Genomic DNA, 13,436 nt, shown 5'->3' on the forward strand with positions numbered 1-13,436 from the left:
AGTTTAACCAAGAAAGTGACATATGTGTGCACTGAAAACTATAAAACATTGCTGAATGAAATTGAAGAAGACACAAATAAATTGAAAGATATCCTGTGTTCATAGATTGGAAGAACTAATATTGTTAAAATGTCCATACTATCCAAAGCAATCTACTGATTCAATGCAATCTCTATCAAAATTTCAATGACTTTTTTTTTTTCACAGAAATAGAAAAAAAAACAACCCCTAATTCATGTTGAACCACAAGGACCCCAAATATTCAAAGCAATTCTAAGCAAAAAGAACAAACTGGAGCATCACATTACCTAACTTCAAAATATGTTATAAAGCTGTAGTAACTAAAACAGTGTGGTATAAACAGACACTGTTTTATAACAGTGGTAAAAAACAGACACACACACCAGTGGAACAGAATAGAGAGCTCAGGAATATAGCTGGTGATTCTTAATCAGGTTGAACATCAGAAATATCCAGAGAGTGATTATTTTTTGTTTCCTAAATCTTGGTGGGGCCCAGTCAATTCTAGCTTTTAAAAGTTCCCCAGGTGATTCTAATGTACATCTCTGAATGAGAGTCACTGATCGCAAGCATATCAAATGCCTAGAAAATTTCTTCAGTCAAGAAACTTGTTTGACATTGCTTACCTTGATATTTCCTAAACTTATGTGACCAAGGAAACTTTTTATCATGTAACAACTATTAAGAAAGCTGTGTTCTGTAACAGGTAGCAAAATGCAAATTTGAGCTTCCTTGAATGCTGTCTAAAAAGTAGGAGGTTAGGTTAGATTACCTCCAAGGTGTCTTCTAGCTGTAAAATTTGCAAATTGTAGGGTCCAGATCTTTAGAGTTTAAAGAGTGACTACTGAGATATTTAACGTGTGCCTTTGAATTCAGCCAAATGATTTCTTCAATTAATAATGTACCAGCAAATTTAAATATGCCCTTAGTTCATATTTTTGACAGCTTAGTGTCCTCCAAACTCACTCTTCTGTCTCCTTCCCCCACCTTTCAGCTCGAATATAACATCTGAATAAAATCAGTAAAACCTTCTAATGTATCTTTTCACTTTTTAGTGGGAGGAATATAATTTATGGCACTACCTTAAAAAATAAATTCTGCCAATAGGATAATTACAGCTTTCAAAGAGAAAAGTTTAAGAAGATATCTTTTTATTGACTCTTCCAATTAAAAAGCAAATGTCAATGGGAGCTGAGCCCTTTGAGAGTTAATGGTTGTTGCTAGGGTGACCAACCATTCTGGTTTATCTTGGATCGAGCTGTTTCTAGGAACACAGGACTTTCAGTGCTAAAATGAGAACAGTTTCCAACAAATCAGGACAGTTGGTTGCCCAAGATGTTGCCAACCACTGTTTGAAAAAGATGGGGAAGGTGTGCAGGTTTCTCTGTGGGTCAAGGGACATTATGCATTTGCCTTTGTCTTCTAGCTTTTTTCTACTCCTACCATCATAGTGGCAGACTGTCGCTCAATGTCATCCATCTCATTATTACCTTTTCTTGCCTACTCAAAGGATGCTTTCAGGCAGCTAGGGTAGTTGGAGGGCTGCATCTTTTTCTGTTTTACATCTGTCTTCTCTGACTTCTGATCTGTAATCCCATGGCAACGAAAGGAATAAAGAGTTGGAAAAACATCTTTGGTTGATTTCCATTTACATGACAATGTGCTGTATGTGGGTGAGTATGCAGGGGCAGAGAGAGGCACACACTGGGAAACATGCAGTTGACTGGGAGGTACTGAACACAGCTTTGCTAATGGTTGAGCAACAAGCCAGCTGGTGCCCAATTTGTACTGTCCTTTATTGATTGATTAATTGATTGAAACAAACACAAAACCAAAGACTTATTTTGGATGTGTTAAAATAATATCTTTACTCAACCTCGCTGGTAATTTATTTGTTGTTTACTTGGTTCTAAGGTTATCAAGTACCTATCACACTGGAAAGTTAATGCTTTTCAAGCAGTTTATTCATCACCATCCTAGCTAAGTTTATTGGACCATAAAACCACCAGAGGTGATAGATTATTAGTTAGCATCTATTGGTAAGTCACTGAGCTGGAGGTTTCAAGTGTTACACTGAATAACAAAGTTGACTCTCTGTTTTCCAAGCAGCAGGCTTTTAAAAAATGCCACACTCTGGTTGGGCGTGGTGGCTCATGCCTGTAATCCCAGCACTTTGGGAGGCAGAGACGGGTGGATAGCTTGAGGCCAGGAGTTTGAGACCAGCCTGGGCAACACGGTGAAACCCATCTCTACTAAAAATACAAAAATTAGCTGGTGTGACATGCTTGTAGTCCCAGCTACATGGGAAGCTGAGGCATGAGAATAGCTTAAACCCCAGAGGGGTAGTTGCAACCTAGGTGACAGAGTGAGACCCTGTCTCATGTATATATATATATATGTGTGTGTGTGTGTGTGTGTATGCGTATATATGTGTATATATGTATATATATGTGTGTATATATGTATATGTGTGTGTGATATTTTATATATATGAAATGTGTATATATATATATATATATAAATTTTATTATCTCTTAGTTTTTGTGGATCAGAAATACAGGCACAGCTTATCTGAGCCCCCTGGCACAGAGTCTCTCCTGTGCTACAATCAGGATGTTGACTATGGCTGCAGCCTCATCTCAAGGCTCCAGCAGGGAAGGACTTACTTCCAAGCTCACTCATGTGGTTGCTGGCAGGTTTCAGGGCCTCAGTTCCTCATTAGCTCTTGAGTGGAAGCCACTCTCAATTCCCTATCACATGGGCCTCTCCAACAGAGCAACTTGATTAGTCAAAGGCAGCAAAATGTTCTGCTAGCAAGATAGAAGCCAGTCTTGTATAACTAACCTTGGAAGTGAAATCACTTTAGCCACATTCTATTTGTCAGGGGCAAATTACTAGGTCCAGCTCACACCCAAGGGGAGAGAATTGTACGTGGATGTGAATACCAGGAGACAGGGCTCATGCGGGGCCATATGAGAAGTCTCCTTTCCATGAAGTAGTTTCAGAAGGAGTATAGAAAACTGCTTGACTGAGCTGCCTCTGGAGCCTTGTTTGGACTCTTGGCATTGCCACATATTAGCTACATAGCTTTGAAAAAAGTTACTTAATCTCTTCAAAGGCCAGCTCACTCATCTATTAATCAGAATAATAATTAGCTCTCCAGATGGTTGAGAGGATTAAATTAAGAGAATTTACGTATGTGGATATTTAGCATGGTGCCTGACACATGGCAGGTACTCAAAAACATGACTTGTCTTAGCCACGGTTCCCCAGCAGCAGACCCTGAGAGATAGAAAAATGGATTCCTATCTCATCTTCCTATGAAGATGAGATGAGCAGAGGAGAGGAAGAAAGGGAGAAAATTTGGCAGCCATTCTGCAAGAGGTAACTTCAGCCTGATCCTGCCAGGAAATTCTGCAGTGTGAGGCCTCCAAGTTGTATCATCCTGAGGTCAGACAGTTGTGCTTTCAAAGTCCCACATTCTATAGCCATTGGTTAACAGTCACCCCCAGGTAGAGGTGAGGGATGAAAACTCTCAGAACTAATCCTCTGACCTGTGGGCAAAATAGCTCCAATAGCCTGAGGGCAGCTTTCAAGGAAGAGCCCACTGAAAGGTGGCAATTCAAAGAACACTGAAATCAGTGGAGGAAGGACACATATAGTAAAATGGCAAAGAAATCTGAAGGAACCTATCTGGAGCACTGACACTGTCCAGTGTATTACTCAATAAAACATACGGTAGTGGTAGTGAGAATGGAGTAAGGGGGCAGATGTAAATGTTGCAAAGAGAGAGAGCTTACAAATTTGGCAATTGATTAGATACTGGGAAGAGCAAAGGATAGGCTTTGAGCTTTTGGGAAAAGGAGGTAATTTGTGAGAGGACATAATGAATTCATCTTTGGACCTGTTGAGTTTGATATGCTGTTGGATTATTCAGGGAGTAATGTCCATCAGGAAGTTGTGAACATATGAATAGAGCTTGAAGAAATAACTAAATTAAGAGAAATAGGTTTTGTAGATAAAACAATGGACTTTGATGAATTCATCGAGGTTCAAGAGAAAGAAAAAATAAGAACCAAGGACAGAGTCTTGGAGAGTCTTTAGAAGCAAGAGGAGGAAGAAAATCAGTGCAAGAGTCAGAGGAGTATCCAGAATTAGGAGAACAAAGAGGCTTCGGTGTCATAAAATTCAGGAGAAGAGAGGCTTGAGAATATCAAAAGAGGGAGAGAGGTGGAGAGGAATAGAAAGAAGGATATAGCAATTGGATTTACAATTAGTAGGTTATCTGTGACACTGGTGAGTGGTTTCAGAAAGGTGGCAGAAATGAAATCCACATTTCGAGGGGAAAAATGGTGAGAATATTATGAGAATTATTTCAAGAAGTTTGAGTGCAGTGAGTTTGGCAGCTCGTGGGAGGCAGGATATAATTATTTTTAATATAGGATAGACGTAAAAATAAAAGTGAGGGGAAGGGCCAGTAAAGCAGGTGTAATTGAAAATATAAATTGATGGAACCAGATCTAAAGTGTCACCAGAAGACAGTGAGGTCAAGAGAATATTCATATTCTTCCTTTCATTTTGGGCTCCAGTAGAGTAAGTAAACCCATTCATGACAGCTTCCTGTAGCTGATGTTATTATCAGCGCCGCCCCCCACGCTGCCCCGATTCCCTTTAAGCTTAGAATCTGTCAAATCATGAGTCAAATAGTGTCTCTAGTAAAGAGTGCTTAATTTCTGATGAAGCTTGCCATTTAAAAAGTAAAATGCAAAAGATGACTATATCAGGATGATGAATAGCAGATGCTTAACTAGCAGTGAGAGCTCACAGATCCACCCACAACACTCATCACTATGGAGGGAAGCAATAACCCTAAAACCAAATGCAATTTACAGACCTAATTTTTGGTTTCTGTGTACTAAAGTTTGCATCAGCATACAGATAAAACAACCTTCAATTGGACTTCATGTGCCCAGTCACTCCTGATATCTATAAAGGTAAAGACTGGGGGACAAGTTTGTTAGTCAAGGGCTCTAAATAGAACCAGAAATAAAAGGATCTTAAAACTAGTCACTGTATTATTTTTCATCTTCAATATGTTTTGTTTTTATTTGGATTTCTTTTCTCAGACACTATGAGAAGGGATTTGGGGTTCTAAATTAGGCCTGGAATGAGGAAAATACAACTATCTTTATGACATTATTAGTATTTTCCCAGAGTATTACCCTGGATTACAAACATGAAATTGAGCTTCTTAGATCCACCAGGACCCCAACTTGTACAGAAAAGGGCTATGGCAGCCCCTGTTAAGAGTTTAGTGGTGGAGGTAAGGACCTCTGAAACCAATTCAGAGCCAAGCTATACTTTGTAGCCACCTTCCTACTGTTAGGCTTATATATGCCATGTTAAACAAACTGGAAATTAATTTCACCATATGATGTATCCATGGAGTGGTTTCTTTTCACCAATCTGGAGCCCACATGAAAAAAAACTAAGGACCAAACAATGGAGTTAAAAAAATTCATAGATGTAATTCAAGAAAACATTGCTGAAATCAAAGGAGCCTTGAATATGCAGATTAAAATGGTGTATTCAGGAAAAACTGGTACTGAATGCACATTCCAGTTATTAATATCTCAGCTCCAAACCTACCCTTCTATATTCCACTTGGTGATGCTGGGACTGGGACCTGCAAATTACATTTCTCATCAGCCAACTGGCTCCTTGTTAGGACCTGCCAAAGAGGAGATATGATGATTAATATTAGGTGTCAATTTGACTCCATTGAGGGATGCCTGGATGGCTGGTAAAGCATTGTTCTTGAGTATGTCTGTAAGGCTGTTTCCAGAAGAGATTGACATGTGAGTCAGTGGACTGAGAGAGGAAGATGGCCCACTCAGTGTGAGCAGGCACCATCCGATGGGCTGCCAGTGTTGATAGAACAAAGCAGGAAGAAGAAGGGGGTATTCAGCTTGCTTGCTCTTCTTTCTTTTGCTCGCTCTCTCTCTCTCCTGGTGCAGTATACCCTTTCCTCCCCGTGCTCTTGGACATCAGACTCCAGGTTCTTCGGCCTTGGACTCTGGAACTTGAACCAGCAGCCTCCCCAGGGCTCTCAGGCCTTTGGCCTTAGAATGGGGATGCACTATCAGGTTTCCAGGTTTTGGGCCTTACAGACTTGGACTGAGCCATGCTACCAACTTCCCTAGGGGCCATGCTACCAGCTTCTATCTTTCTCCCCCGGCAGACAGCCTGTTATGGGACATCACCTTGTAGTTGTGTGAGCGAATTCTCCCTAATAAATTCCTTTTCATGTATGTATATATGTGTATACATATCCATATATATATATATGGTATACATTTTAACGTTTTATATATATCCTATTAGTTCTGGTCCTCTTGGAGGACCCTGACTAATACAGAAAATTGGTACCAAGTAGCGGGGCATTGCTATAAAGATACCTGAAAATGTAAAAGCAGCTTTGAAACTGCATAATGGGCAGAGGTTGAAGAGTTTGGAGGGCTCAGAAGAAGACAGGAAGACAAGGGGGAAATTTAGAACTTCTTAAAGACTGGTTAAATGGATGTGATCAAAATGTTGACAGAAATATAGATAGTAAAGGCCAGGCTGACAAGGTCTCAGATGGAAATGAGGAGCTGATTGGGAACTGGAGCAAAAGTAGCCCTTGTTACCCCATAGCAAAGAACTTGGCTGAATTGTGCCCACGTCCTAGGGCTTTGTGGAAAGCCATACTTAAGAGTACCTAGGGTATCTGGCAGAAGAAATTTCTTTTTTTTTTTTTTTTAATCTTCTCATTTTTTTTTATTATTATTATTATGCTTTAAGTTCTAGGGTAATTTCTTTTTTTTTTTTTTTTTTGAGACGGAGTCTCGCTCTGTCACCCAGGCTGGAGTGCAGTGGCCGGATCTCAGCTCACTGCAAGCTCCACCTCCCGGGTTTACGCCATTCTCCTGCCTCAGCCTCCTGAGTAGCTGGGACTACAGGCGCCCACCACCTTGCCCGGCTAGTTTTTTGTATTTTCAGTAGAGACAGGGTTTCACTATGTTAGCCAGGATGGTCTCGATCTCCTGACCTTGTGATTCGCCTGTCTCGGCCTCCCAAAGTGCTGGGATTACAGGCTTGAGCCACCGTGCCCGGCCTAAGTTCTAGGGTAATTTCTAAGCAATAAAGCATTTAAGAAGTGGCATGGCTACTCTTAGCAGCTTACAAACAGATATGGCAGCAAAGAAGCAATCTAAAGTTGAAATTTATAATTAAAATGGAAGCAGAACATATAAATTTGGAAAATTAGCAGCCTGGCCATGTGGTAGAGAAGGAAAGAGCATTTTCAGGAGAGGAATTTAAGGGTGCTGTGGTGCATCAACTTGCCGAAGAGGTCAGCATGACTGAAAGGGAGCCAAGTGATAATAGTCAGAACAATGGGAAAAAGGCCCCAAAGGCATTTCAGAATTCTTTGACGCAGCCCCTCCCATCACAGGCCCAGAGACCTAAGAGGACAGAATGGTTTTTTAGGGGACAAGCCTGGGGCACTGCTGCCTTGTACCACCTTGAGATACTGCTCCTCGCATCCCAGCTGCTTTGGCTCCACCCACAGCTTAAAGGGCCCCAGATACTGCTCAGGCCACTGGGCCTTCTGGAGGGTACAGTCCATAAGCCTTGGCAGCTTTCACCTAGTGTTAAACCTGAAGGCTCCCAGAATGCAAGAGTAAAGGAGGCTTGGTGCCTTCCACTTAGATTTCAGAGAATGTATTGGAAAGCTTGGGATCCCAGGCAGAAGCCTGCCACAGGTGTGAAGGCCCCACAGAGAGACTCTACTAAAGTGATGCCAAGGGGAAATGTGGGCTTGGAGCTCCCACAGAAAGTCCCCGCTGGAGCATTGCCTAGTAGAGCCACTGGAGCAGGACCACTACCCTCCAGAACCCAGATTAATAGAGCCACCATCAGCATGCAACCTCAGACTAGAAAAGCCACAAACATTCAGCTCCAACCAGTGAGAGCAGCTATGTGGGCTGAGCCTGGCAAAGCCATGGAGTCAGGCTGCCTAAGACCTTGGGAGCTCACCTCTCACGCCAGTGTGCCCTAGATGTAAGACCTGGAGTCAAAAATTATTTTGGAGCTTTAAGAGGTAATGTCTGCACTGTTGGGTTTCAGATTGTATGGGGTCTGTTACCTTTTCCTTTTGGCTGATTTGTCCATTTTGGAATGGGAATGTTTACCCAATGCCTGTATCACCACTGTATCTTGGAAGTAAATACTTGTTTTTGATTTTACAGACTCATAGGTGCAAGGAACTTGCCTTGAGTCTCAGATGAGATTTTGGACTTTTGAGTTGATGCTGGAATGGGTTAAGATTTGGGGGCACTATTGGGAAAGGATGATTATATTTTGCAATTTGAGAAGGACATGAATATGGGGGATTGAGGTTGAATGATATGGTTTGGATGTGTGTCCCCTCAAAATTTCATGTTGAAAGGCAATCCCCAATGTTGGAGGTAGGGCCTAGTAGGAGGTGTCTGGGTCATGGGAGCAGATCGCTCATGAATGTCTTGGTGCCGTCCTCATGGTAATGAGTGAGTTCTCCTTATACTAGTTCCTATGAGAGCTGGTTGTTAAACAGAGCCTGGCACCTCCCTCCCCTCTCTCTTGCTTCCTCTCTTGCCATGTGATCTCTGCACACCATCACTCCTCTTTCCTTCTTCCATGAGTGGAAGCAGCCTGAAAGTCTCACCAGAAGCAGATGCTGGCACCATGCTCCTTGTACATCCTTCTTAACTGTGAGCCAAAACCAGCTCTTTTCTTTATAAATTACTCCCCTTCAGGCATTCCTTCATAGCAACACTACACAGACTAAGTCAGGGGCCCTATAGGGATATTGTAAGGCAGGAGAAGAGACCATTCTTTCTCATTTTTGCATAATGCTCCTGGCAACATTGGCAACATCACTTTGTCGGTTCCTGTCTCCAGTTTCTTTGGCATTCTCACAACTGACTGATCTTGCCCCTTCAGAGACAACAGCAGCAGCCAAGAGTACACATTCTTCAGAGGTCTGAGGATCAGCTCTGCAGGGCCTCTTCAAGCTCCTGAAATGCTAGCACCAGCCAAGCAGCACCCCTTCCTAGAAGGTTGGGGTCCCTGCCTCCAAGCTTCTAGGTCCTGTTAGTTACTTCCATTTGTTCCCACCCCTCCCACCCTGTCTTAGGAATGGTAGCTGTTTCCTGCAGGTATTATCTCTGATGATCACCCCGTGTACTTACATAGTTGTCCCGTATTTTAGTTGTATCTTATTTTTAAGTTTAAAGATTAGATGTTATTATCTTTATATTCACTTGTTTTTTTTATATTCTCCATTTGGATTTTATTCATTATTATTCCTTTTTGCATTTCAGACCTTATGTCTGCCATTATTTTCTCCTGCTTGACTGACAATCCTTTAGAATTTAATGATGATCTACTGATAAAAGCCTTTTATTTTTCTTTGTCTAAAAAAAGTTTTTTCATTTCTGTTCTTGAAATATAGTTTCTGTGGGTATGAAATTCCAACTTGACAGTTACTTAATCTCAGAATATTAAAGATAGTCCACTGCCTTCTGGCTTCAATGGTGGCTATTGATCTAATAGCTATCCTTTTATAAGTGTTTGTTAGTCTTTTCCTCTCCGGTTGCTTTGGATATTTTCTGCCTTTGTTAATTCACAGTTTCACTAAGATATATGAAGGTGTGGATTTTTCTTATTTTTCCTGTTTGGGATTTATAAGAATTTTATAATGAGGCTTGGGTCTGTCAACAATTCAGGAAAATTCTTATCCATTATCTCTTTGAATAGTTGTGTTGCACCATGTCTTTTAAACTTTTCTTTAATAGATTTTATCTCCTATCTCCGGGCTACATTCTAGATCTTCTCTTTAGGTCTCACAGCTGGTGCTATCACAACACATTCCTCTATGGCTCAGGCTCTTGCCTCCCATACTGCAGCAGTGCTGCAGAACTGAGGCTCCCAGTTGCACCTTCTTTTTGTTAATGTGGGCCCTATCTTATGGCCCTCTCAGGAAACATGAATTTAAGTGGAGTTTGTTCCTGGCACCCTCTCTGCTTCGTAGTCATCTACCTTGCCACGTCCTCCCAATTCTTATTTCTCTCCTCCAGGGACAGTCTAGCAAGTTGTCTGGCCTAAGGAGACATCCAATGAGGGAGTGAAATTCCAGTCTCCTTTTCTAACAGGCTATAACTTTATGAATGATTCTCTTGCAACTCCCATCTTGGCTTTGAAAAAGGGAAGTACCCTCGCCCCGAGGTCAATCAGAGAAAGGTTGATGGCAATGGTGAAGGGTCACAACGGCTTACTTTACAGATACAGAGTCATGGGCTCTCCCTGAGTTCTCCTATAGTATATACTAAGAGAAGGGAAGGGGAGGATCTGCTTTCTTTTTTTAATTTCCAGTTCATATTCTTTGCAGTGGAGCAGTTGGCCTCAACTCTAGATGGCTATCTAAACTTAGATTTAGGGTACTATTTAGTCTTTTATTAACAGCTTTAGGCCTTAACTTTAGTTCCAGGGAAACAGAAAAATCTCACTCAACATCTAATCACACATTATTTTTTAGAGAAGTTGCTCAACCATTGGGATACTCAACTGTTACTGTCAGTTGTATTCCTAACTTTACTCCTTAATATACTGTGCTTAACTCAAATAATTCAATGAACATGTGTTTAGAAGAATTATTAAATCTTTCTGAGCTCTTAGTTCTGATATAGCAATTTCTTTTATGATTTCTAGAATTCTATCTAAGGGATAGTTTGTTAAACACTTTAAAACGTATGAAATCTATGCAACTCAATAGACCCTATCCTCATCTTGACTATTCCCTAAAACAGCAGCAAATAAACAAAAACATCTACTTCTGGTTAGCTTCTCAAATTAGAGCAAGTATAAGCACAATCTATTGATTGTCTGGGATGCACACACACTAGCGTCATCCATTAACAATGTTAATTAGAGGAATCATCAATTAAAGTATAGCAGGCCTTGGGCTGAGAATAGACATTACAGAAAACAGTCATGATCTGCTAATTATCTAATCACTAATGGACATGAGTGAGTTAAACAGCATTATGACACTCATAAAAGCAGTAAAAATTTTAAATAAGATGGCATATGCTTTTTGTAAAACAAGTTAAATAAAACAGAAAAGTATTAAAAAGAACGTAAAAATCCCCACAAATCATCTGACCTGGAGGTGAACACTGGGAATATTTTGGTAAACATCTTTATAGACAAATTTTAAAAGAATCACAGTTTGTCATGGTTTTATGTATCACAAGCATTACCATTTCAGATGCTTCTCAATATTCTCTGTAACTTCCTCATATTCTTTCATTTTATAGAAGATTAATGATTCACTAGTGTCTATTTGCAGACATTTGCATAAGGGAGTGGGATTAACCTCCGGAAAACTAGAATGTAAAGAGGTCATGGAGCCTATTTAGAAGCATCAGACTTTAAGAGTTGCCTATAATTTTAAGGAAATTCCCGAGCTTTAATGAGGAAGATTATATCTAAAGGCATAACATAGCAAGTTAGTTTTGCCCTGTTGATCCTATGTTGGTGTTAAATCAGTGGCAAGTTCTTTTTGGTTTTCTTCTGTGTGAATCTTTATAGTTGTCTTTATGGTGTCTCCTTTAATTGCTAAGCAGGACTGCCACCTAGCTTCAATTGCCTAAGCTTTCAGAATGTCAGAGCTTCCATTAGATGATGAGTGGCCAACTTGAAGGTCCCCTCAAATGCCTCTATCACTATCACTTAAAGTGCCTTTATCCCAGGCCAAAGGAGGTCTTCATTTGGCTTTGTTATATTATCGTTGCAGACAATGAAGATTTCAGAGGAAAAAATGTAATTGTTACTCTTTGTATGATCACAAGATAACAGGAATCTGTTAGCAGCCCCTTTGGCTACTCAGAGGATGAAGCCAAAAGTATGCCATGGTCAAGTATGGTGGGCAGGGACATCCTTTTTCCCCAGGCAGATCTTAAACTTCATACATCATTTACAATACCAGGTATTTTGTAATAGAAATAATTATTTAATGACTGTCAGAATCAATGATTCTCAACCCTGGCTGCACATTAGAATTATCTGGGAATCTTTTAATCAGTATCAATGATTACGTCCCACCTCCAGAGACGCTGATTTAATTGTTCCAAGGTTCTTCTCAGACATTGGTATTTTTAAGCTTCTCAGTAATTCTAATTAATGCCCACATTTTCAAACCACTGATTGAAATTAATAGAAAGGAGAGGAAACCTCATTATAGCTATAGTTTAGATAATGAAAGAAGCCAGTTTAGGGCTGGGAGCAGTGGCTCACAACTGTAATCCCAGCACTTTGGGAGGCCGAGGCAGGCAGATCATCTGAGGTCAGGAGTTCGAGACCAGCCTGGCCAACATGGTAGAACCCCGTCTCTCCTAAAATAAAAAATAAAAAAATTAGCTGGGCATGGTGGCATGCACCTGTGATCCCAGCTACTTAGTAGGCTGAGGCAGGAGAATCGCTTGAACCCGGGAGGTGGAGTTTGCAGTGAGCCAAGATTGCGCCACCGCACTCCAGCCTGGGCAACAAGAGTGAAACTCCATCTCAGAAAAAAGAAAAAAAAAAGCCAGTTTGAGCAGATGCTCAAATTTTGAGGAAGGAAAAAATGGGAAAAAGTAATATGTTTTTCATCTTAGTCATGTTTCAGTGCTGTTTCCTCATAGCCAGGATGACCATATAATTTATCACCCAAATCAGGACACTTCTGAGAGTGAAAGAGGGAGCTATTAACAAATATGCTGGAACAAAAATTAACTATTACTGTCCAGGCAACTTGGGACCAGTTGGTGCCATGCTTAGATATATGGCTTGCCTGTCTTCTTGATCTCAATAGTTGCCCAAAGGTAAGCAATACTGTTGTTGATGTTTTAGTATTTGCCTATTGGAAGACTTTTAAGTCACTTTTAAAACTATGTGTCACTATCATATCAAATTCTAGCAGTCATTTTTTGGAAAGTTATTTTTTCCTTGTTTAAAAGATGCATGTTCTCAATATTCTTATTTTACTGCACCACCTTTCTCTTGCAGAAGAGATAGGAAATGCAACCCACATATATTGCCTTAAAAAAAATTTTAACCACTGTGGATACTTTTTAGTACCTCCAGCCAAAATTAAATGAGGCAGAAGTTAGAAACCAGTTGCTGTAATTAAGTTTTTAGTTTGTGTGTGGATCTTGCACACACAAACTTGGTCCATTTCCCATTAACAAGGATAATTAAATGTTAATTGGACTTAAGACATTTGTGAATGTATAGTCTTAATTAATTACGTTTATTGATTAGCTTTATTCTTCTGGCTAAATGAAATGTCTGTG

The sequence above is a fragment of the Papio anubis genome, chromosome X (assembly GCF_008728515.1).
Source record: "Papio anubis isolate 15944 chromosome X, Panubis1.0, whole genome shotgun sequence".
Lineage (NCBI taxonomy): Eukaryota > Metazoa > Chordata > Mammalia > Primates > Cercopithecidae > Papio > Papio anubis.